Source organism: Homalodisca vitripennis, chromosome 1 (genome assembly GCF_021130785.1).
Source record: "Homalodisca vitripennis isolate AUS2020 chromosome 1, UT_GWSS_2.1, whole genome shotgun sequence".
NCBI classification, from domain to species: domain Eukaryota; kingdom Metazoa; phylum Arthropoda; class Insecta; order Hemiptera; family Cicadellidae; genus Homalodisca; species Homalodisca vitripennis.
Window position 1 is genome coordinate 201,969,936 of NC_060207.1, and position 27,645 is coordinate 201,997,580.

A 27,645-nucleotide genomic window follows, 5' to 3' on the forward strand; every position below is an offset into this window, starting at 1 on the left:
TAAACCACCCAGTATGTGAGCTCCCCCTAACCCCCCCCCCCCCCAAATTCCATATACGCCCCTGGTTCAATGTAAACTCAAAATAAGGTTTTGATAGAAAACAAATCCGAGAACTTGTTGTTCGGTAATCGGCATCACTTGCTAGCTTCTAGAATTAATAAAGAAAGATTCGCTACGATTTTTTACTGCAATTTGAAGCTCTTATATCCTCCTAATATGGCTGACCAATAAATTAAATTTAAAAAATTCAAATCCGAAGCAAACCAGTTACAACTGTTTTATCACTGGTAACACTGGTATACATACACTTATTATAATTGTTTTAATCAAGAGAATGATAGTTTGAAAGAAAGAAAAATGTATTAATCTCAGCCTAATAAAACGCCTTTACATTATCGTTTATACACTTTTATTAAAACCAGTAATGATAACCTACACTGATTTGAGAACGAATGACATTCAACAGGTTTCTTACAGACACCCCTCAATACTCATTGCTCTATGCAACTCTGCCATCAGTAATTACTGATTGGGCAAGGGTCAGACTATTCCCGTATTTAATTTTCCTGAAGCCCCGTGGACATCCTACCCTCTGGCTAATTGTGTGGGATGAGCGCGCATAGCATGGACGGCAGGCATGGACGGTTTATAAGGGAGGCACGCGCAGCGACATCAACGCTCACACTACGTCTAGACGCCACTCGTCGCACATCGCCGCTACTTACTCCGATATCAGGTACTTTACACGCGTCATTGTTGTTATCACTACTCCGGTACCATTAACGGTCATTGTCAATCAATGTTTTATTCCTAGAGACGATTAATTTAATTTTACGTTTTGTCTGATCAAATTCGCGTTTTAACACTCGTCTTTATTATTGCCCGAATTCCCATAGTATCAGTCCTATTACATAGTCGATGAATGCTTTTAAAATATATATTAATTTAAATCCAATCTTTATTTTATGGAATTCATGTTTTATTATTAAAATACACACCATTATTGTTTTCTCCGCTCCCTTAGGATAAACCTAAAACTTTCACTTTTTAGTTTATGGAATTTGTGTTCTATTATTTAAACCAAAGTCAGTATTGATGTTATGAAAAAACGCCTCTCTATACTTCCATATTATTAACCCTCTTACATTATTAATCATTTTCTATTTGAGAAAGGATTACTTTGTGTTACTTTTTCATGGAATTTGCTTATTGTTATTAAATTAACCATCGCTATTGTTTTCTCTACTCCCAAATGATTACACCTTTTAACTGTAAATTAATATTTTTTCCAGAGGAAATTAATATATTTTTCAATTTGGAAATAATTAATTAATAATAACATATTTTACTGAATTATAGTTTTCTCACTAAGCGGTTGGGAAATCATATCTACATAACTTTTGACTTATCTCGTTTTGATTCCTAGCAATCTTAATTTGTATATAAGTAGTAATTTACAATGTATTTAACGGCCAGAAATGAAATGATGTTATTAGTAAGGGCACCCTAAACTATATTTTCTGGAGAAAAAATCTAAAACCTTTGTTTAGTGCTTATTCTTGTTAACCATGCGATGGATTTTTTTAAATATTTTAAAATAAATAATTATACTCTCCATAATAAGCGTATTTTGTTGCAACTAAAAACGTATTGTGTACTGTATTTCATTGTAATCTGCCTCATAACATGAAAAACTGTTGTACTAGAAATTATAATTTTATATACTGTTTTGAATAACTAATTTTAGCACAATACGCAATACGTATCATAAAACATAACAAAATACGTTATTTACCTCAGACTAATGTAATAAATATTACAAAATACGAAAATTACGTACAATTTAGTATTATTCTTACTTATTTGTATTAGTTTTACCATTGAAACACTTTGGAATCCGATTTCATCTACTAAATTCGTTTCCCAAAAATAATTTTATTTTGAGCAATCACACCTCTGAATCTTGAACGCATGTTAAAATACTACTCAAATACTGTTCACATTTATAACTCAGGCTAACATGTTTGCAGGAATGATTATCACACGCGATTTTCTAAATAAATTAGTTGAATGATAACTGTTATATTAAAAAGCTCTTTCTCGAATATATGTAGATTTAAAAAAAGTGCATAGATTTTTTAAATACTCACTTTTTGGGAAATGAAGAAAAGTATTCACAGAAGAGTAAAGATAGTAGTACCAGCACTGAAGGAAGGTGTTGCCTTCACCCTCGTCCTCTTCACATAAGTCCTCTGATTTCCTTTTGACAACAGATCTGGCATGTCGATTTCCTTTCTCCGTCACCAGTCACCTTTTCGTTTCCGAAATCGGAATCTGTCTAGCCGTTTCATAGCTTCTACTATAAATAGTCGAAACTATGGTAATTAGCTGCAAACCCTGATCTCGACTAAATTCGCGTACATTTTACCCTTACAGTTGCTAACTAAAATGTTTATGTTATGAATTTATAAGTGTCAGGATTGCAAAATGCTGGTATGAAATTATTTATACCCAAAACTATGTATCATAATAATAGAATACGAAAGAAAGCAATATTAAAATTGCTATACACATCCACCGTAGGAATAATGTGTTTATTTTTAGAATATAATGATAAAGGGCTATCATTAAAATTTAAATACAATATTTTAAACGGAGATATAGTCTTTATTAGAGCCCTTTATTTTTGTGGAATTTAGGTTTTATTTCATCACATACTCGACAGGAAGTAGTTGTCCGTTTAATTCTGTGTAATAAAAATAAAGCAGTGTTTTCAATCCCAAATGCAGAGTTAACAAAGAGACTCACACATTTGTCTTAAATCTCCGTTTTTCGTTGATAAAACAGCACAAAGCCTTGAGAAAGCATCTACCAAACTTTGCCTTGAACTGGCCTGTACCTCAATTTTATATACGGAAACAGAAACTCTTAGACACATATACAAATGGCTCAAATATTTTCAGTTTCTTTGCAAATAAACGTTGAACGCGGCAGCTTTTTTTGGTGATTACTTTAAAATTCTTTAGAAGCGTATAGTTACTTCATATCCTGAGGGCTTCGACTAATAGCTTAGGATTGTTTCTTAATAGATAAGTGGAGATGTTCAAATGGAAGGAGTGTCCTAGAAGAATTTGCACCAGGACAACTACGATTCAACATATACGCTATCGTAGAATTTGATGTATCTATCTCTAATTAAACAAAGAATTTGAAAATACTCTCATTTTCTTATGTGAACTTGAAGTGAAGTTGAACCAGTGAAGTATAGTAAGTGTATTTTTCAGAAAAACTAAACTTGGGATAGTGGATAAACATCCCCAAAGCCCTTCGAAGAAAATGTGCATAATTTGGAAAATATATTTTTTCAGAGATATAGGGCGCTCTGCATTAATAGTGTGGTTATAATATAGGGAAAAAGCTATTATCCTTTACATTAAGCTTTACAGATGCTTACGACTTAGACAGAAGCTTAGACGGTTACAGAAACCGCATAAGATTGTAATAATGCTTATTTTTATTATGACCGTAATAAAAACACCATTTAAATTAGTAAAGGTAATTTTGAATCCCTCCTATTCAACGATACCATTCATAACTCTTTGAAATGCAGCAACATCATTAGTTATACCAAATGGTATTCTTTTAAAGGTTACACATTTAAAGTTGTCCAAAGGACTCAAAAAGCAATGAAATGTTTATTATATTCCTGCATAGGGATTATATAATATGCACTTGGTATGTATATTATATACAACAAGAGGTGACTACGTTTTCTTCCCAGAGACCTAGATAAGCGTCTAATAAACCAGTAAGTCTATTTATAGTGCTAGTGTATCTGACCATTATACGACATTTGTGATTTACGTTGAGAGTAAAAAAACTTGTGCTCCCAGGTTAAATGGCGTAGGGTACTAAGGTTCTATTAATCTCCCTTGGTATGTTGAATTTCACTCTTAATGAAACTCCTATCAGACTAAAAGTGGTGGCGAGATTTTATAGTGATTGGCTTATAATCAGAAGTCTAGTGAGTAAATGAACTCGCTGGTGTAATATCAGCAGCAATCAGACCACAGATAGCTAGCGGAGGTTTGTTATTACCACATGTTAGTTTAACAGTTACATAGTAATAAGTAATGATCAGCAATGATGTAAAAATATAGATCAGGCAGTACTTACACCACATTGTCATAAAATGTTTTCGGGTAATTTAATAATTACCATACATTTCTTGAGAAGTTATCAGTAATCAGCTATTGCTATAATTACGCTTACCTGGATAAGTTCGATTTTACATTTCAATGACATCAATGAAGCTAGTAGGTCTGCAAGTACGTATGCTCTTGTTCATTTAAACACTCCATTTCAAAGTAAAGTATCACAAAACAAGTCTTAACTTTCCAATTTTTCTAATTCCAAACAGAAACTGAATATGATACTGGACTTCCTCAAAACTGATAAGATAAGGGAGGCCTGCCCTGCAGCAAGTAATAACTGTTAAACAGGTTGGTGTTTGTAAGGAAAGTGGTTGTCTATTGAAATTATTTACCTTCTGAGTGTGGACGTTCACGTTTTGTCTCGATTAATTTCAATGAGCTACCATTTTGTACTGGGTTGAGATAGAAAGCTCTAGTTATTCTTCTTTTATCAACACCTTTGAATTAAGTGGTCACTTAATGAGTTTCTACATTTAAATGTTGAGCCGCTTCGCCCCCCCTTCCCCTCATAATCCTATTTTGGGGAAATGGGCAAAGTTGGGTGTCCCGAGTTCCATCCCTCTATCTTTGTCCATCAAAAACTTAACAGAATACATCAATACTTTTTCAGACAATGTATATATGAGTAAAACATTTTATATTACTGATATAAATATACGCTGTAGCCCTAGGTAGACTGGACAGAGAAGCTATATTTTGGACATCATTTATTACCTAAAGTGTATGCTTTTTATAATTTGATTTACCTTTCGTCCATGAAGTTAATTTCCATGCCTTTGAGAAATGCCCCTTACCACAGGCGTTTTAGGTGGCATTACTAGCAGGGCATTTGAAGTGAAGATGTCAAATGCGTTTACAATAGTAGTACGTTTTAGCTTTTGCGGCAGCGACGGTGGTGCTGTCATGGTGGAATCTGTTTCCTCAGATTATGTCCTTCACAGCATTAGGTCGAAGGACAGTTCTAAGAAACTTGTTAACAGGATTTCGGACATTTTCCATCGTTATGGTTTCAAAAAGTATAACACAACGTTTCGAGGATTTTAATCAATCCTCGTCGTCAGGTGGGGGAGTTATTAGTACATACAAAAAGAAAGAACATAAAGAAGAAAATAAGGAAAAGAAAAGGGTTCAAACGTACCTAAAAGCTGCTTGGAATACAGTAAACTACTGTGGAGTACAGCCATTAGTATATATTTGACTATAAGATTTGGAAAAAATAAGCTAGTTTGTTCATAATATCGTATCGCTACATTGCATTTAGGAGCAGAAATGTTTAATATCTTTTTTTAGAAACGCTTACAACTTGGTATAATTTTTAACTATAAATTTGATAGATATAACTAAATATTATTATTAAAATTTTTACACTACGCTTTAATATATAAACACCCGTAGGAATTTACAATGCAATTACTTCAAAAATATTTTCAGTTATGAGTTTTTTAATATTTTTGTCACAAAAATTTAATTATTCTTTATTGAATGTAGCGTATATTGTTTAAATCAAACAGTCTTTCTGTAACTTCAAGGTGTCAAAAATGCTAATGAGTTTTACAGTTTGAACTTATCATGTATCCCTTTGTCACGTGGATTATTTGAAGCAATGGCATTAAAATTTCAACAAAGCTATGAATCCTTGTGTCATTAGTGGGAGTTGGGAAGTCTGCACGGCGTCCATTTGGATTATCCTATGCAGCATTAATTAATGTTTCTGTCTAAGGAACGGTCTGCTTTTCCGTCAGAGATTAAGCGAACATACATATACTGATAACACTGTCCCATTGAGCATAGTTGTCCTAAGGGAACATTCACCTGATTGAACTTCACATCAGCATGTGTGTGAGAGCATGTGTGTGAGAGCATGTGAGGTGACAGTCTCAGCACATTTGTAAGATCACTTACAAACATAATACAACTGGTAAAATTAGATTACATTTCCATATCTTTAGTGCCAACTAAAGTCATAAAAAAGGTGTCATAAAATATGTGCGTTAAGTTAATAATAACTGCCCAACAAATTGAGATTAATATTTTTATCTAAATATTGGCTTATTCTCCACATTAAATGTTGAATTTTATTCTGAAAATACATGTATGTAGCAGTTGTATGTATAGACTAATAAATTAACTAGCCAAAATCCTTTTATCAGAATTTCGAAATTATAAATAACTTTGCATATTTTACAAAGTTATAGTTAATCTGATATCAATGACGGTACATAGTCGGCTTGGTAAACATATACATGCAATATCTGGCCGAGCAGTCTAAAATATTGCACTTTGGATCTGAACTAGACATAACGCAGGTTCAAATCCTGTCTGTGACCTTAGCATTTTTATCAGTACCATCGACCTTGCACTGTATCGACTCTCCCCCGTATCCTGTTTGATGCGATCCTCACACAGGCCAGTGACCCATGAGGATGGGCAGAATAAGGTTTAAATATGGAATGGGCCTCTCCATTTGTTTAAGAAAGAAGTAGCTCCAAACGTTTACAGTATTTAATAAAAAATAAGACTATATTAGACGTTTCAGAATTTTTATTTCTCGTTCCCCCAAAATGGGAAGGGGTAAGAAATCACAATTTTGAAATATTAACCTTCACGTTATGGATTGTAAGATGGAAGAGAGCAAAAACTAAATGGAATACCCTTACCCTGAAAGTGTGTTATTTCGTAACAAAAGCAAACAGGAATACAATCTAATTTATATGTTCCTGTGTGTTTAAAAAACATTTATTCCTGTTTTGGAACGTATGTTAATAATTGTACTCCAAAATTGTACAGTATTAATGTTCAAAATTTTAATTTGATTTTTACGAATTAAAACGTAATAAATGTTAAAATAAAAAAATTATATGTAAACGCTCACCATTTTGTATGACGAGTTAAAATATTGTATTAATGGCGTGACTGTCACAAAATGCTTTTGTAAATGTTGAACTATCCACATTTCCTCTTAAATCTTTTTTGGAAAATGAACAAATTAAAGTACATAAACAAAAAAACATAAATAATTAGTCTAATGTGCACCCTCACAGCTTTTTAAATTTAATTTAATTTATCAAGAAGTTAAGGAGGATAGGAAATGTTTTATTTCTACAACTATTATTTTTATTTTCGGTACTTATTTTACCATACAATACATTTCGCTACTTATAAACTTGTTTTGGTATTTTTATTACTTTTTATATTAATTTGTATTTCGTCTTCTCAGGAAAAGATAACTTCGACGAGGACAGGAAAAACAGAAAACCTTTTTTAATTAAAGGAGTTAAAGATATTTTTTTTAATACACCCAGCAAGAAAATATAAAGATATATATACAACGTATGTAAGCTATATGAAAAATGACTGAAGTAACTTAAGTCTTTTAAAATTAGAAACACAATTCATTTAAATAATACAAATTCATTTAATAACCCATAATTTATCGTATATAAATCATTAACTTTATAATTCTTAGTTTAATGATCTTTACTTTGAAATAAAAAATGTCCAACCAAAATCTAAAGTAATACATTGAGAATATAGCCTCCAATATGTTTATTCAATACAGCAGAAGTTTTGAACTTCATTTTGAATAATTATTGTTCAACTGTCTTATATTTTGGAATTTTTTAGTCTCAAGAAAAAGGAAACGTTCTGCTATTTTTAACCGTTGTATATGCGAGTTAATATTGTTTAAAATAACTCCATGAATCTTTGTAAAAGTAGATTGCGTAACAATATATTGCATAGCTACAAGAAACTTTTGATCTCAGCTGTCTTTATTAGGGTAATAAATTCATACACCTAGCTAAATTGAACTGCTATTTTATTCGTTATTGCTTTCAGTCAAATTTAAAGTGTGTATGCGTGCCCATGAGGGCCATCTTAGTTCATGTTTTTCTTTACTAAAACTACTACCTAGATTTAAGGATTTCTTCGTATTTTTTAGGAATAGGATTAATAGAACTTATAACATAAATCAGTCATAAACTTTTTAAAAGCATAATCACAGGATAATCTTTTTAACATTCCAATGTACAGAATTGAAATAAAAAATAATAAAATTATAGAAGTAAGGACTCTGTGGTGTAATGATAGCTTGCTCTTTCAGCAAGTGAAAGATCCGAGTTCGAATAGCAGCGGGGCAAGTTTTCTTTGCTAATCAATTTTTATTAATAGACTATTAAATTAGAGTATTTCCACAGATTTATTCTCCAAAATATATTAAATTTTTTACAAACATAAAGAATTACAAAATCACCTATGAAACATTTGTTACATCTCGAAAGCTGAAGTCTTTTTCTTGTATTTCTATTCATTTCCTTTTTTTCTCTTGTCTATTAAAGCTCAGAAAAACAAAACCGTCGTAAGGAAGCTAGATTTCATATGTGATGCTCACTCGTCTTGATATTGTAACTTGAAAATGCATTAATAATTTTGAAGATCAGTACGTAAAATATAGTTGCTTTACTATCTTCTACGGAAGCATTTTATATTATAAAATTGTTTGATGTTCCTCCATCCTCTCCATTCCCATTTTTGTTGGGGTGAACCAGTTACATTATCTAAACAGTAAGTTTGATTAAAAATTGAATCTTGTAAATAATTAAGTTTCTTTCTTCAAAATAATCTCTTTTGTTATCAATTGTTCTGTTTCTTATACTGGTCACAATACTATAAAATCAGTAGACGTGGTTGTTAATCAAAATATTGTAAAGTTTGAAAACAAATTAATATCCTCTGCTTCTCAAATCGATCTAACAAAAGCATTTGACTACATTTCGCAATGTTTACTAATTAAAAAAAACTCTAAGTATGAAATTAAAGATAAAGAACTAGATTTATTATCATCACATCTAGGAGATAGAAAACTAATGGTGATTCAAGGTAGAGAAAAATCTAATTTCAAAAAATGAATGTAGGCTAGGAGTTTCCCAAAGATCAGTCATTGGTCCATTTTTATACCTTTAAAGAATGAAAGATTTTAAAGTACATTAGTGGCTCCATAAAAATTGGGAGTTTCAAACTCTTTGCTTTCACTATTTTAGGTCATAACATGATAAGTATTTTGTATGAATTTATATTCAGTAAGAGTTTTATGTTATCGCCTTTGATTGTATTAGTTACACAGCATACTCATGAATAACTCATAAAAAACCAAAGTGAGCGCTCAACTGTCATCTGTGGAGTGAGAGGTCAGGTAGCAAATATTTGAACGGTAACAATCAAAGTTACGTGGAGCAGTCGTAGCGTAACTGATATGATCAAAGGGATATCTGTATTGTGAAGTAACCGATAAACTATGTTTGACAGAGTTTTTATAAACGGCTGCCATTATAACATTTTAGTCGAATCGATAGAGTATTTGGTTATTAAATCGACCATGCCAGGTCCATAGACCCCCAATGCGCGTCCAGTTTGGCCTGGAGGGTGGGTCCCACACACACGTAGTTAAGGTTGGGCAAAAATCAGTAACGCACACTCCAACCGCTAGATCGTAGGAGCGTACTCGTTCCATGTTTCTGCCGTGGTTGCTATAATTATTAATTGTAGCCTGCTGACCCGCCCCCTTCAACTCAGAGCCTTTACAGACTAGTGACTAGTGATGGGAAGAATGAGTCTTTGGAATGATCCGGAACAGATCACTAAAATGAACCGACTCTTGAGCCGGATCTTCAGATCATTCAGATCACTGACGTCAATCACTCCGTCTGCTCGATTAGATCATCGAGTAAAGAAATTAAAAATAAACAATGGACTTAGTAAGTTATTTGATCTTGATGCAATTAGTTATTTTAGTTAATTCATCAGCTTGCTTCTAATATTCAAAATATAATGTAAAAAATAGTTTTTTTTGTTTTTAGTCTCGTGTACCATGTAATTTAACTGATAAAAAAATTATCGTTAATGTTTATCTGGACAGTAAAATCAATTGTAATTGTTCAAAGGCTTTGTAAGTGAAATATAATAGCTTTCAACGAGGTTTGACTGTCGTCCATAATACATTAAGATTTCAAACTGTGCATAGCAGATCACTCAGATCATAAAGAACTATGAGAATCGAAGAATGTTAAACTGGCTGGAGACTCTCAGCTAACGGGTCAAGACGCACGCGATGGTTCGTTTTAATTAGGAATCTGCTCATCAAATGACCCGGCTTATTTCATGATATGATCTAACGGATCACAGTGAGCAGGTTCGCTCATAATCTGCGCATGATAACTAATGAACAAGTAGCCATTAATCCACCATAAGTGTGCGTTTTGCGCTGTTGACTGCAGACATTAATAGTGGTGAAAAAGATTCGTACAGGTTGGATTTTGTTCCAAATAAATTCGACACTGCAGCATTTAGTTATATATGAACTGAAGTGTGCAATCCTTTGACCGAACATGTTTTACCTGATAACGTATCGTTCACAATACTCAATATAAACTAAAAAAGTAAATTTGGCGCAAAATGGCACACACTCACTAAAGATATTTCAAAATACCTTTTACAAGACCGTAAAAACAGGTTCGACTTCTACAGAAACTGAACCAAAAGGTAGTTACGTGTTAAGGTTCGAAAAAGGGATGTTTTGTTTTAACAGACCAAGTTAGGGCTAAGGAGCCCTCTCTAATACTTAATCTGGGGACCAACGGCTTCTACCAGGTACCAATGGCTGGGCTGGCGGACTGCTTGCAAGGCAGTATCGCTCAGCAATCACTCACCCATCCAAGTAGCAGCCACGATGATGTTGCTTGACTTGGTTATATTTCGATAACTGATGTATGCATTAGACTACGTCATTGGAACTGTGGTGAGGGGGAAATATGTGTCTCAGAAGACGGGATTCACCACAATTCTGTACCGTTATTATAGTAAATATATTATATTACTTTGGAGCTAATACTTTATAAATCAAAACAACTTTTCGGAAATACTTGATTTATTCCGAATTAAAGTTCACCCAAATATTTAACAAAGTTTACAAACTTTAGATTTGATTTTCTTCAAATAGGCCTACTTCTCACAATCGGTCAAATCTAATTAAGAGTCTGATCAAAATAAAAATGAAACTAAAAATGTATACTTCTCCAAAATGGTTTAAATTAACAAAATAAAATAAAAAGTTCTCTTCTCAAAATATTCAAAATCAAAATAACACAAAACTTGATATTAACTTTACGATCAAAGTCTAATTGACAATACTTCAAAAATTGAATTAATTCACAGACTCTGTAATATGGGAAACTTTAGAAATTTAATCACAACAGTATAAAAATAAAAGATATTAACTAAACGCTGGTACGGGACTTACTACTTTGAAGACTATGGAGGCTGATAGGAAACTAATACGCACTAAAGAAAATTAATAACTTGATTTAAATTACACCCGATAAAAAGAATTACTCTATATCCCAAACTAGAGGATTAGAGGAAGAACTACTGCTTCTCAACTGGACGTCTGCACCCTGTCGTCGACACTCGAACACTACTCCCCCTCTCTCTCAAGCCAACGGGCTCGGGAACGTATCACCGTAGACATCTCGATCAGCTGATTTCTTGTCTCGAACCAACTAACAATGTCCACGCACAGCGTCTAGTTAACAAAAGAGCCTACTTCCTACCGCGATTCAGCATAATAATTACAACTACGGTACAATTCTTGGGGAGATCAATAAACAGTTTCTCATTGGTTCGGACTGCTTTTTTTCTTTCTTTTTTTTAGGTAAAGTGTAATAAATTTGAATGCCTGAAACGTATAAAGTCTCCCTTTAAAAGAAATAACGTACGAATTTCGTCATCAAACCTTGTGAGGCAGATGAAAACGTTTAAAAGCAAGTTGTGAATTATCTGAGACGACTTTTAAAAGTCCTAGTTTTATGGTCACGATTGGGTGAGCAAGACATTAATGGTGAACAATCACCATCAGCATAGGAACTTCTACCTGTGACTTTAAAACAGGCAGGCTTCTGGGAAATTCACATACAAAGTTTTAAGTTGGAATTAAATAGAATGCCATAGTAAATTAGTATAATATACAGAATTTAAAAATGTCAAACCGTCAGTCAAACAAGTTGTATTGGAATGTTAAAATAATTTGTAGGTTTGAAAATCGATAAAGGAATACCGATACGTTTACAATGTTTCCATTTTTTAATACTAGATTCAGATTTGCAAGACCATAAAATAAAAATACTGTACTAAATGTCTCAACATCAATCAGTATTATTTTTAAATTGCTGTGATTTGTATGACGTTTGTTATATAAAATGGAAATATGGAATTGCGGTGACGAACTAAAACAAAACACCCACCCACGGGAGGGAGTTGGGTCCTAAGCGATCGAGATAATCCCAGAGGAGCAGAGATTTCAGAATAACTGTACAACCATTAGGTCGCGTGCAGCGCTGGTTTTTCTATGGCCGTCATTATGGCGGAGAAGAGGGGAAACTATAATCCAATACTCATTTTCCCACGCGCACTCAATCTTTTGAAAAAGTAAACTATACAGGAAATTAGGAAAGAAAATATAAAATTATAGGAAAATGAACTATTACACAAAGAAATGCAAATGAAAAAGCTGTTAAAAATTATCTGAACATTCTAAAACCTCTTCACGTTTTACTCTATGATGTCAAACAGCTGTGTTATTCTACTCTCTTTAAAAAGCTATAAAGGACTGACTTATTTAAACCCTACGAATTATTGAAAAATAACTAGGTTAGCGCACTATATTTTTTACCCAATATTTATTCTATGTTTGATGGTATAACACCAATAGCAATAATAGGCAAACTAATTATTTAAAATTAATTATTAATTAGTCTACTTTTATTACACAGAACAGTACCATTAAATAATATTTTACTTAAATAATAACTATGATAAACTCGGGTAACAATAAAATATACTATTGAGAGCACATACCATTGTTCGGCATTATGTTAAGTTATACAGTATACATGTTATACATAGTTATACAGTTCGGCATGCAGTGTAAGTTATACAGATAGTTAAATATACACATTTTAACATTGGGTTTAGTTAAAATATAACTGTATTAATTATGTAACGACTAAATATATGCCGACTTATGCAACATGTTATAAGTATGGTATCTTTGTAATTATTTTTGCCGTACATGCACTATTAGCACTTCTAATATGTTATTTTTCTTAGACTGTTTTTCAAAATAAAGGTATTTTAACTTGAACTTCGTATTGATAGAAATGTCTAGACCAAGATGGCGGATTCGTCTTCAGTTACGGTACTTCAATAGCAGAGGTATTGGCATTCTCAAGCCACAAGTGAAAAATCTGATAGGAGTGAAATTTTAAATCAAAACTTTTGATGGATGGATAATCTGATGCTATTGCACGGAACTGTTTATTATGTTACTTCAGGTTAGGTCCAGATAATCATTTTTTAGCGTACAAAAATGCTGTACCTAAATTGGGATTCGAACTCGGGTCCCTCGGGTGATAAGCTGAGAACTTGGTTAATAGGAACTTATAACTTAAGTAGGTAAGACTTCTGAATCTATAAGCCCTCCACATTAGTTCAGGTTTTTGTCTGATCCTATCGCTTACTTTTTTTAAGGTAGTTCAATCAATTTTGTGTTTGGAAAATATTTACTTAAGTTAAGTTTATAGCTCTTTAAGACATTTTAAACAGTTTTTAACACTCCTTGTGAAATATGGCTATTTGTTATTAGGCCTAAATAAAAACTGCTGGAGATAAATATATGGAATATTTACAGAATTTAAACGGGTTATTTTGTAATGAAATATAATTTGAGAAAATTACATGATTTTGATTTTTTTAACGAATCTAATTTTGTATAAATAAGAAAGTCACTCGCTCGAGCCGTAACACATGAACACGCTGTACAAATTTTACATTTTTATTTTTAGCTTTTTTTATTTTAGACTCATTTTAATGTCCTAAATTGCTTACTTTAAAAGTGTCTAAGTTCACGAGGAACGATCATAAATCTATTAATCTATTCTACTGTTTATGTACTCAGGGAATTCTTTCAGAGCTGGAAATGATCATAAAGAACTATTTTGCAAACACAAAATTGATTGCACCATATTAATCATCAAACACAAACCGACATCTGTTCTATCCTTTTTCAAGTCACTGTGGGCAGTTGCTCGTCCAGCACTGTGTAACATTTGTGTCGTCAGTAAACAATGATTTAATTCCTCAATACTATTGGTATTTAGTTTAAATTGGGCCCAAAAAATGAATTAATAAATTATTTTATGATTAGTTTTATAATTAATTGATTCTGCAATATTAAATTATCCAATTTATTGTATAAAATATTAACAAGGGAGGAGTACACTGAACTACATGTCGCGTAACAGTCTTTTTAAGGCTCCATAAAAAGTTTTCAAGTGTATTTGGTTCTCTTCATTTTTTAGACGTTCTGTGGACGATAAAGCAATCATATAGAACAAATATGTTCACATTCCCAAGCAGACAAATGAGATATTGTACTAGCCTACTGAGGGATAGGCTCCAAAGACGCTCAGCCAAATCCCATAAACATCCCATGTTAGATGATGGTTTATGACATGAACTATTATCTAAGACGACGTTGTTTAAAAAGAAATGAAGGTTCGTGCAAAAGTCTATTAGATACTTTATTATTGTTATATTTTGCGGACAGACAGATCTAAATAGTGTTTCCAGCCCCTCTGAGCCAACGCTAAAACAATTATTTACATGGCAGTCGTAAAGTAAATGTAATAAATCGTAAAAAATATAAATATGTTTAAAGCAAAATGTTTATTTTTAAGGAAAGAAATGGATTATAATGAAGTAGAGGGAGGATTCTGAAAGATAAATATATACAAATTGAAATGAAATTAACTTACTTTTTGTCCTCATTTGGCGTAAAATTGAGAGGGTAATCATAAATAAACTGTCCTTACACACTAATATAAATTTTTTAAATGTAAAAGCTAAGCATAATAATTATTAGTAGTATTTTTGGACATAAATATGCTTTAAGACTTTTCACACAATATTTGCTATTGTGAACCACTATTTCAAAAAATCATCTTTAAATCCTAGTAGATACGAGTAGGCTACAAACGTCTATGTGAATGCCTACATCGAAATAAAGTACTTATCTACACATATGATTTATAAAGGTCAGTTAATAACTTCGCGAAAAACTCAAATTCTAAAGACAATTAAACAAATTTGTACTTGCACGAATAAAATGCTGCAACTAAAACATATCTAATCATTTATTATTCTTTGATTTATAGTTTTTCCTCATCTTACCTTCAATTTATTAATTTCTTAAACTATCTTAAGTAGAATTATGTATTTCATAAAATTTTAACGCCTCATTTCTATGTTAGTTTGAAGAGTTTTCCAATTGTCGTATTCCAATTTGGTCAGGAATTATGAAAATAATCTATAATTTATAAAAATATAAAGTAAACTCGATAGATAAATAGTTCAACTGTGTAGTCTAGTGTTGCGGAACAAGTCAAATAAACTATCCGAACGAGTGACGGTTTTAGATCTAATTATTTTACTGTATCGACTTTTCATTCATTTCATTAAGAGCATGTATGAATAATTTATACTCGTGTCATTATCGTATAATGTAATCCATTTATAACAATATAATATTAATATTAACCATTTCAACATCGGTGACTCGTTGCTTTTTAACAATAGGAAAGGAATAAAGTCTTATTCAGTATAAACCCATGCATAATTGGATAGACTCCTAACTGTACTTAAGTGCTGAAAGTAAAAGTAATTAAACCTGTAAGTTCCCAGAAACCTGTCGATAGCATCGATATTATTTTTTATATCGATGGTCGATAGTCGTGGACCACCGTCAGTGATACAATTTCGGAACGGATTGATACAAAACAATAGCGGAAGTCGCCTATCACTGCAAGGATATCACTGAAAAACTGCGGCGATTAAAAAGGCGTATATCATTTACTATTGTTATCACTCAGAGATTATTAAATGGGCGCAGACAATCACTAATACCGCCTCTCTGTACCGCCTCTAAATGGGCGAGATCACTAACTATTGCCATTTCTTGGTAGTCTCTAAAGTTTGTAGATCACTCACAAAATTGTCTCTCGTTGGCTACTAAATGGGCGAGATCACTAACTATTGCAATTTCTTGGTAGCCTCTAAAGTGTGTAGATTACACACCATTGTTGTCTCTCTTTGCCTACTAAAAGGTCGAGATCACTGACTATTGCCATTTCTCGGTGATCAACGCTCGTGTCACGAATATACGAAATGGCGAAATGTAGTTCCGATTCAGCTCCAAATAGTACCAAATTCGACAGTATTAAGTACGCATGCCCGTTTGTTCTGTCTATACGTTTAGATCCAGTAATTATTTTTCGGATTAAAAAAAAAAAATCAAAAGTAAGAATTTGGAGGAAAATAAAAGAGATTCGACAAATCCCTATTTCATTAGTGAACATCTTTAAACACAAGGCAAGCTGTTATTGGGGTTCAGACAAAATGTTGAACTAACGGGAGCGGGCGGAAGTGGTCCAGAAACGGAAGGAGTGTGGCAGTGAGTAATGAATCTTAATAGAAGGATAATTATTTAATTGCATAATCTCAAAATGTATCCATATTGATTAACTAGCATAATCTAATAATGGTTCGAACATAAAATTATGTTTGTGCTTTTATAAAGTATTTTTCTGTGCTGGTAGAGGTTAAATTCATCTCGTTATTGTTGTTTTTATTAAAGAATTCGAACTTTTGTTTAAAATTATAAATTAATTTTGAACTCAATATAACAATAAATTATTTACGCATAAACATGAATATTTGTAATATAATTGTAGGACAAGTACTGAAAACTACTACATTGAATTAGAAATAAATTGGCACCATAATTTGCCACTATTCAGATTCAATTACAACAATAAAACCTTTGGCACAACAGTTCAGAGTTATTCCAAATGTAAACAACTCCAGAATTTATTTATGATATTTTAAAATGGCCTGTATACAATCTTGGTTTTGCCGTTACCATATAACGATCTAAAACAGTTTTTCGTTGTGTGACGTTCTGTTCTTAACGTATTATTTATATTAATCTATCTATTTTCATTTTTATTTCTCTTCGGTTCATGAATTTGGGATGCTTAAAAATGTTAATTAGTTTTATAAAGCAAGCTTTGAAATTCTAGTATATTCGTCGGAATTATTACTTTAAATTATTTTATACTGTACATAAAGAAGGACTTTCTGATCTCAGGACTACCCAAAGACAAAGGTATAATAGCAATACAGTGGAAAAGAAAAACTAATAAATAGGACAGTAATCTTAACCTTCTTAAACAAATTTAAAACTAAAAATATATAATTTAAAAACATCCTTGAAGTTCATTCTTTTAATCAAATCAGTTTCCAACCCTTGATGGTTGGTACAAATGGTAACGATGGTGTCGTTGTCGTTTGATAACATCACGATATGAAGAGGCGTTCAAAGTTCACATAATCAAAGAGTTTTATTTCACAACTGTACAGTATATCTGTCACATAGCCTATATTGCGGAACAATCAGAGTGAGGCAGTGAGACAACAAACGATCTGCAATCAGGAGTGATTCTCTTCATTAGCATCTTTCTGTCCTCCAGCGTATTTCGTGTGATACAGCTACACACTATGAAATATATTATCGCCTACATAAACAAAGTTTTCCACTCCAATTCTTCTTTAATTTTTTCTCTAATTATAATATTCTAATTATATATCGATCGTAATGGCAGAAAGAAATGGCGGCAAATCAGGAAACGGGGCCGGCTTCTTTTTATTTGTACATTTTGGACGAACTTCTGGATAATTGGTTTATTTGAACTCACTAGCCTGTTTTTGTTTTCCCTTTTCCTTCACAATCTGTCCATTATCAAAGAGAAGCAAAGAATCGATTCTTGGTACTTAAAACGAGTCAAAGATCCTGATAATTCATCTTAAATTATTTAAACACATATATCACTTTTTTATTATACAAATGTAAGGTTGGAAATCTAAATCTTTGTAGGCTAATTAATTAACGAATATATTTAAATCGCCTTACACAATTAATTATTGTTATTTGACTAGGGATAACGAATTAACTTGCATTTCAATAGATCTATCCAATTATTTAAATGTTTTAATGAGCTTGATATATGGGAATTCGTTAGATAAATTTCGGATATAACCGACTTTGCTTATCGATTTACCTTAATGTGTGAGCCTCGCGGCAAAACACACTATCATGTTCGGAAATGTAGCTACCCCCCACATCGAAATCCAAGTAAGGAATATTACTATCAGTTATATGAGATTTCAAAGTGCCTCGGGGAAATTGATTTGCAAGTGTGTTCATAACATATTGACATAAAGAAGACCCTTGAGATATTATGATTCCGAGGTTGGGATGGAGATATCACGAGTACAGTATGATGATCGATACCCAGCAGAGTATGATGATCAATACAGTGTTCTGGAGTGAGTCATCATCAGACATCTCTCTGTGCAAAGAGTTCCTTATTTATTCATGAGAGTTGACTGTAAAGCCGTTGCTGTGTCTCGCATACAGACTCCAGTACTACATTTGTTGTAGATTAATCAGAACGCATCTCTAATATTCATTAAGAGAAAAATTCATCTAAAATAATAAATTTTCAGTGAGACTTTCCTCCGCCTATTTTAGGTTTTATTTACATTCCTTGCAGCTGAAACACAAACAACAGAAAAAAAGAAATAATGTTACGACGGAAAGGAAATTATAGGAAATGCGTCCATGCCTTTTTTTACTATTCTCTTTTAATTCATTCGCCTGTAAAAATTTGAATATGTCGACAAACTGCCTAATCCTTACAGCCCCCATAGCTCTGGCGGTTATTTTGTTCAACTTAAGAACATTCATTAAAATGCTCCAACAATTTTCAGCTGGGATTCTGTTAAGCAGCACATCGTCACTCTAACGTAAGTGCGAACTTTATCTTCTATGTTAATAAGGTATCATTATTTGTTTTTTACATTTTTAAAAAATATATGTAATACCGCAGATTAATATTCGAAAAGACTTTTTTCAATTTATTTAATAATAAAAGACTTTGCTCATAGTCGATAAAAATCGACAGTGTTACTTTACTTGAATTTACCTCTTTATTGTTTATTGTTTCAATTTAATAACATCTTTTCAACAGACGTTTCAGTATTATGTATACATTATGATATCTGTGTGTACAACATTCTTATTAACCGATCATATTATAAAAAAAGATTTACAACTATGCAAATCTTTGAAATTTCGGTCCCTATAAATATTAACTTTTATTTGTTATAAGTACTTACGTCCACTTACGTTCCCTATTTAAGTTATTTATGAATGGTATAAGTATATTATACTCAATCATACTTACTTAATATTGATTGATAATAATGTAAATGATGAATCCGTTAGTAAAACAAATTGTATTGATAAATATTTTTTAAAACATTTATGTTTTCGAAACAGCCATAGTTGCTCAGCAACATCATATTTTTAAGTAAGAATTTCAAAATCAAATATGGGTTATATAGTACGCATTTGTATACAAGTAATAATGAGCATGAATACATGAACGATCATGCTGACCACATAATTGTTGGCTATTGAGCTGACTAGAGTTTCCAATGTACCAAAGTTAATTCTTGTAATTTATTCCAATTTAGCGATCAATGGAGTGATGTAATAGACCTGGTGTGTTGTATGATTGCCAATTAGCTAGAATAAGCTCAATGTATTGGACTAAAGATTAATTTAATTTTGAGTATAATTAACCAATTGATTTAAGTAAACAGTTTATATCAGTGTATTTAAAACAGGTTTATTCACTAATGGTGTGTTGGGATTAGAATGATAACTTAAAATCATTATTTATTCGGTGCTGCTTATTTAAATTTAGAACATACTGTGGCATGGCTAAATAAAGATTCTCCAGCTACTGTTAGATTTTCCGATTCAGTATTTTATTAACAATCGTCTGAATCTCGTATATGATCTCCTCGTGACCAGTAGATCGCTTAAAACTCAAACGAAATACCCAAAGCAACCATCAATAATGACCTTAGTATAGATTTTCCGATTCACATTGCGTTAAACATTGTTAAGACAACTAATTAAAATATTAAGATATTTCTGTTTCGTTTCACTCAATATTGTTACACCGAAAATTTGCAAAGCCAGTAATGCATTTCCGCTTATAAAGGTGAATGGAGGGGGTGAAGTTGTATCGTGATTGGACGAAGCTTTTATCAGGTATCCATCAAATATGAATATGGCTTCTTTATTACAGGTTGCCTGTTGTTTTATAGCCTGGTGTTCTCTACTTTTATTTCTGGATATTTCTACGGCTTATATTTTTGTAAGGATAAAAAGGAGATAGTATTAACTGTTGGCGTATGGCAAGAAAATCGTTCCTCAAGATGTTGGCTTTGAGGGAAAAATCTAACCACCATTTTTTTAATATTTTATACTTTTGAATGAAGTTATAACTGAAAATATCACTTAACAATACCACCAACCTGAACAGACAACTTTGATGGTAGACCTTTACAAGGATTTGCCGGCTACAAATGTATGTAAAATAATATTTGTTCACAATTCTATATTTTATAGTTTATCAAGCTATGAAGCAAAAGAAACAAAAACCCTGTTTTATGTGACGAAACGATGGCAAACCTTAAATATTGAAATGTTACATGAGTCGTTTTAACTCAAGCAAGCCACACTCTAATTGAAATGGCATTATGGTATTAATAATTCTCGAACATGTTACTTAACATGACGCAAATACAATTTACAATTTTACCGTCAAATATGTTTAAGTTAGACAAATAAATTATTTTTTCTTAAAAAATAATTAAAAACAGTTTTGCAATATTTTTACCCACTTATTTTGTTTCCGCCACCACACTGTTTTCTTCAGTAAGCTATTTGCCTCAAATAAAACATTTTTGAAAAATAAATGTAATACGTAGACTATTATTGGATCGGTCTTTGTTTTATCAATTTTACATATTACTCACTTACTTACACAATTATGTTTTACTATTTAAAATGTAACCATATTACTAAATACAAAGGATGGAGAATATATAAATTTAAAAAAATTGCAGATAGTATAAGTAAACATTAATAAAGCAGATTTCAAAATAAAACATGTATACTATTATTATTTTAAATAAATACGCCTGCATTTTAATGTGAGTAAATCATTTCATTTCATAAATTAGTTTAATGTTAATTAATTTAAGTTCTGTAAAAGGAGTTATATTTTTTCCCGTGAAAGAATTTTGGGATAAACCGACCCTAATATTATTAAAATGTACTTCGCTCGCTACTTCGCTCATGACTGACGGAAAGTTGAGTGCTCTACTGAATGGCCCCAATTTTGCTGTCCTTCCAAATTCAATTGAGGGCATTCATACCCGTTTCCTTACATATAAGCATTGAGAGCATTCTGAGTATATGATTACTTTGATCAATAACAGGATAACAGGATAGCCCACGCAGGCACTCCAGGCGCATCTCGCAAACTTACTGTCTTCGTTATTGTCAATAATGTTTGTCGTTATGATATCCCCAATACACGTCATCTTTAATTTGTAATTGGTAGTAATTATTGACTGCGACAAACTTTGAACAAAAAGTGTAACACTTATTCTCAAAGGTAAAAATTTCTGTTTATTACTTTAAGTTTTGTGGCTCTTTTTTGTAGCTTTCACTTACAATTAAAATTTATAGATTTTTTGTTCTAAAAATTATGAGGCCAGTGTCAGACTTATTATTATGTTATTACTACGCGATTCTCATCATGTCGAAACATTACTTACACGATTATTTAATGCTTGAAATATTTCGTCCTCAAGAGTCTGTGAAGACTCTGTTATCGCAGATGTTATACGTACCGGTTTAACACATGAAAGTAATTAATTAATATAATATTAATGTGCAGTTTTTAGTATTACTAACATTCTGTCAATATATATTTTTATGTTTTGGTTAAATTACCTTTATTTTGTACTGGCAACTAAATCATGTTTAATTTATGAAGATATGTCTTTATTCCTACACTTATCAAAAGTGAACTTTGAACAAACCAAGTACGCAAGTAATTTAAATATTATTTCAATTTATTGATATTTAAATGAAATGTTTAAAACAAGATAAGTTGTTCAAAGAAATATTTAAAATCACGAAAACTTTAATTTTGTATTCAAACATTTGTCACAGTAAAACGAATTGTGTTATTTACATAGGGTATGTTTAATCACAACTGAATTGTCCTTAAATCTTAGAAACATTTAATAATTTACTGCTTATAATTACTAGCATATTTAAGTTTTCCATTTTTGTATGAATCTTCTTTGCCATATTCCAAACCGAATGACGCATTTCAGGTTTAAGTATAAAAATATGTTATTAAAAGAGGAAATTATTCAAGGTTACTAAATTTTTGAAACGAACATACACTTTAAGAGTTATCTAAGTTTTCCTAAAAACCCTTCTTAAATAATTGAAACTGGGTTTTCAAATGGCGACGTTAAGTTGCAAAAAGTAAACACTATCGATATGTTTAAAATCCGGTAATTAATTAAACGTTTCGTAGTTGAGAGGAGGACAAGATAAAAGTATATAGAAAACACATATTTTGCAAAGGGATATTTTCTGTCATAAAAAAGATATTATTATAATTAATTGAAAAAAATAAAACACGTTTTAGAGAACAAACTCCTGAAGAATAACAGCTAGCAACCTGACTTGATACGATAGTTTGCTATCGTTTGTTGAAAATGGGGGAGGGATTTACAACTGTACAGTAGTAGTTTGGTTAATGGGCCAGGCTAGAGCTACTGTGGTTTACCTAAAAATCAGTTCATTAAAGTTGGTTCTTACCTACCTTGTTTATTACTAACCAGTTATTTCGTCTAATATGCCAAGCTTTACATTAGGAAAAGACATTTCAGCCTATGTTCACCCTGTTATCATGTTACAACAACTACACTCCTTGTTGCATGTTGACCAAATTTCAGCCCGATCGGAAATACCGTTTGGTCGTGGGGGGAGGGAGGAGAATACAGTAGACATTGCGTATCATCTTATTACTAACCGATAGAGAGAACACAGTTCTGGTGTACATTTCTATATGAAAATTTTTAAGCATTGGACTGCCAACGTAAGGCACTTTGGGGAACAGAGCCATTGACAAACAAATGGTGATGAAACGAGTTCTGCAAGTTTCCCCTCTCTTCAATGGACACCTGGGGGTATATCGTGGCTCGTCGTCGTCCTCTATAGCTTTCATTTTACCTTAAACGATGTTAACAGTGTCTTTGAGTGTCGCATAATTTCATCGGTAGCGTCTCATGGTGGTGGCGCTTACCTTCCAAACTTAAATTACACTTGTTTCAAAACGCTATTAGCTGAATCTGTTCGAGATCGAGAGAAGGATTCATTGACAAAATAGTCTCCAAAAGGTTACTAACTGCGTCACCGCAGTTTTATTACAGGAACTGTTTAAAGTTGTGTATCATAATGTGGTACTATGCATCATTACAATGATGTTTAAATCAATCTTTAAACAATTACTGAATTTAATTCCATTAAACTTTACGTTTCACAATGATTTTACATTCGCTAAAACATTGCTCACCAACCATTGAAATTATACTATTAAATTTACGTGTTTATTATAAATTTATTTATAACTTAATAAGTCATTTATTAATTTATAAATAATAATAATTTATTTTAATATTATTATTAATTACAATAACTTATTTATTATTTTAATTGTTATATTTTTAATTTATATTTTACTTATATTAATAGAACAATATGTAAATAAGTACAAACTTACTATATTTATTAATTATTTTTGTTCATTTATTAATTTTAAAGTAACAACGATTTTATAGTCAATCTTACAAATTCACTTATTTTCTATAGTTTTCAAAAAGTTTTAAACTAAATTGCTGTATTTGAAACGTTTCCCTACTAAGGTTTTTTGATGACGTCATTGTTAGAGCCCTCGAAGATGCACACCGATGTTCTTATTGTATCGACACTTATGAAATTTATATGGTTATTTTAACCACTCTGAAACAGTTTTTTAATACTAATATCCCCCTCTTACATTTGGTATACTTTATTTGGAACGCACAAATGTATGTACAGTCAATAATGTGACATACAATGTTTAAGTGGTAATGCCTCTACAGTAAAAGGATGTAATATCAACACTCGTTTACAAGAAATAGTAAAATAAACTACCACTCAAAAACTATTCAAATGATTTAATATAATTGTTATTGCCTTTCTTTACAGTGGTTTTCAGAATCGCTAAATATTGAGGACATTATTATAAAACGAGTTGTGAAAAATAGGTCATTGAGGTGTATGTTGAAATTTCTTCACTAATCGTAAATCATTATCAACATCCTTTCATCATCTCAGAACTCTTGACATTGACTTGACAACTCAAGTCAATAACCAAAACAATCAACGCAAAGACTATGTAATGTTATTATAATTGTTTTAAGTACCTGAGAAAATTAATTTTTAACTGTATACAATATTTTATTCGATAATATTGAAAAATATTTTCAAGATTGCAAAAATAATCGAAAAATAAATAACATTACCCATTAAGTCCCTTAGAATTATGAAATATTTAGGCATTTCATTATAACCTCTTTACTGTTTGGTAATAATTGGTAATAATAATAATAATAATAATAATTGGTAATATTATTATCAATTCCGAAAATGTTTAAAAGCAGAAAAATAATAGTTTACTTATACTGAATAGCTTTAAAACTTACAAACTGCAGCAAAACAGGATAAAACTATAAATTATATGTGTTGAAAAATTACGCAATTTTGTCAGCCATTACTCACAGTTTAATACAAAATTCTTGTACTTAAAAGCCTTCTTTTGTGCTGTATTGGATCTTGTGAGTATTTAGTTTCTTCGTAAAGCTTGAGTATCCAGCAATATTATTGTTGTATTAAAAATACTATCTGAAACTAGTATACATTTTGGCTACTCATTCCTTAAATATATCTTTCTTTACATAATACTGTATGCAATTATTTAGATTTTTAACAATCTATGATAACATATTGAATATTTGAATTAAATAATCTAGTGTAATTCAATAATTAAAAAAAAATATACATTAAAATTATAAGTAACGTATAATAAAAAAGCCAGATGTACCAGTAAAACCAATGGAAGTGGTGTAATAAACGTGTTACTGCCAAACTTTATAGTGATTTTGAGAATACTACTTATTAACCAGAATAAACCTTTGAACACTTTTCTAGGTTTTATTTGTACAATGTACATTTCGGATTCGAAGAATCTATCTTCAGGTACTTGTAGCTTAAGGTAAATACAAGTACCTGAAGATGGATTCTTCGAATTCTAAATGTACATTGTACAAATAAAAACTACAAAAGTGTTCAAATGTTTATTCTTGTTTACTTAAATCAAACACTTTTCAAGGCTACATTTCTAATACTACATGAATGTTGAATGAAATTTGATAATTATAAAACTGACTTTGGTGCATACTTACATGTTAGCATATACTACTATACACCCATGCCATATACGTCCTACATATCAATAAAATAATAATGCTAACATTATATTTTGAATTTAAATTAATACAATCAATAATAAATAATAACTAAAATTACTAAATAATAATAAATTATTGTTACTATTAACAATCACTTTAATTATTATTAATTATCATCAATAATTAACCGTTACGGCTTACTCAATAATTATTATTTAATAAATTAAATGCTTAAATTAATATTTAAATTATTATTATAAAAAAATTAGTTATTTTTACGAGTCCCCATTCAAGACAACCGGAAAGGGGAAGTAAGTCATTTGTTATCTTTGCTTCTTTAAAATAGTTGGAATTCTTGAGAAAAAATTAAAAAAGTTTGATTGGAGTCTGATGCCTCTGGGCACAGCGCTCCATTCGATCCTGTACTGTGCAGTAAACTTGGATTTATTTGGATACCATTGGTGCAAATTCCTGGAATAACAGTGTGGGCTGCGTACTCCCTTGTTCCGAATCAAAACGCTTTCTCTTCAGGATATTTTTATACATTACCAAGAATATTGCGAAGTTATCTAAACACATTTAACAGATTTCAGTGACTCAATTCACTTTAAACCGGTTTAAGTTCTATTAAACTTATAATGTCTCGAAAAATTCTTCCATAGTTCAAAATTTGTTTCTCCAACAGGAAGAGCTGCGGAAGAGGTACTTTTAACATTTACTCTTAACGAACACATTTCCTATCCTTCTGTACCCGAGTGATCACTTAAACCCTCGCCTTCGGACAAGGAAGAAATTAGCAAGCGGAACAATGTTGCTAACGATAGTTTAAACTTGTAATGGACGCCGTGAACAAGTGGCCAGAGAGCAATAAAAGTGGTTTAGATCACCTTATTGGGTATAAATACCGCTCGCCGCTGGCCGGTAAATACTCGTACTTCGCCTCGGCCCACACTTATTGATCAGCTAAAAGCATCGTGTTCTTTAATCAAAGCACTGACACCTCAGTCTGACTGTTAATGACACGCCATTGAATGTACTGTATTCGATGCAAGGAATGAATTTTCTTTCTTTCCTTGATGAATTTTGATTCATGAATACGCAGTCTGATTAACTTCTTTGACTCCGCACGGCTTAGAAATGTTCATTCGTTATGGGTGGCTGCTAGTAGATTAACGCTATCAATGCTTTTTTAATGCAGGAGGAAATCTTTTGGAAAACAACATGAAATCTTTGAGTATTCCTTAGAATATCAATATATTAGAATATATATTATTTGGTGTATAAATAATAATTATTGTTTGTTACATATGAATAATGCTTATTATGTCCTCCATAGTAAACATATTTTTGTTCAGTATTTTAATTCGAATCGTGTATACAGTAGCTAATTATTCTTTGGCAGTGCACATTCAATATAAAGTTGGCAAGAACTGTAAAACGGCACTTAAGTAGCCTACTTTGTGTCAGCGCCAACATTTCGCATTTCTTTATAAAATTGTAAAGTGTTGAAATATTGCCATTTTAAAATTAATGCTTTTATAGAGTTATTGTGTGTATTTCAAAGTGATTTCATTTAATATCTTAAAATAAAATATGTCTAATTTTTTATCTAGGATACTACTATTTGTTATCATTTCCCTGAAGATAAAATGTTTTTTTAACGATCCATGATCATTTATAGACATTCAATACAAACTGTTTTGCAATTTTGTAATCAGGTCCAAAGTGAAGAGTTTTTATTGTGCGTTTTTGTTGATGGCTCTATTGAATGGTCATTTCTGATGACATAGGCGAATGTTATGTTTAT

At 31.5% G+C, this 27,645-nt stretch overlaps 1 protein-coding gene across 1 annotated transcript in view; it reads left to right on the forward strand.

Annotated features, from left to right (window-relative positions):
* Positions 1-638: 638 nt before the first annotated feature.
* Positions 639-27,645, forward strand: part of LOC124353023 (hypertrehalosaemic prohormone) — a 39,741-nt gene continuing 12,734 nt past the window's right edge. The window contains exon 1 of the mRNA XM_046802813.1: positions 639-736. The gene's annotated coding sequence lies outside the window, so the exon portion shown is untranslated. The remainder of the gene's footprint in view (positions 737-27,645) is intronic.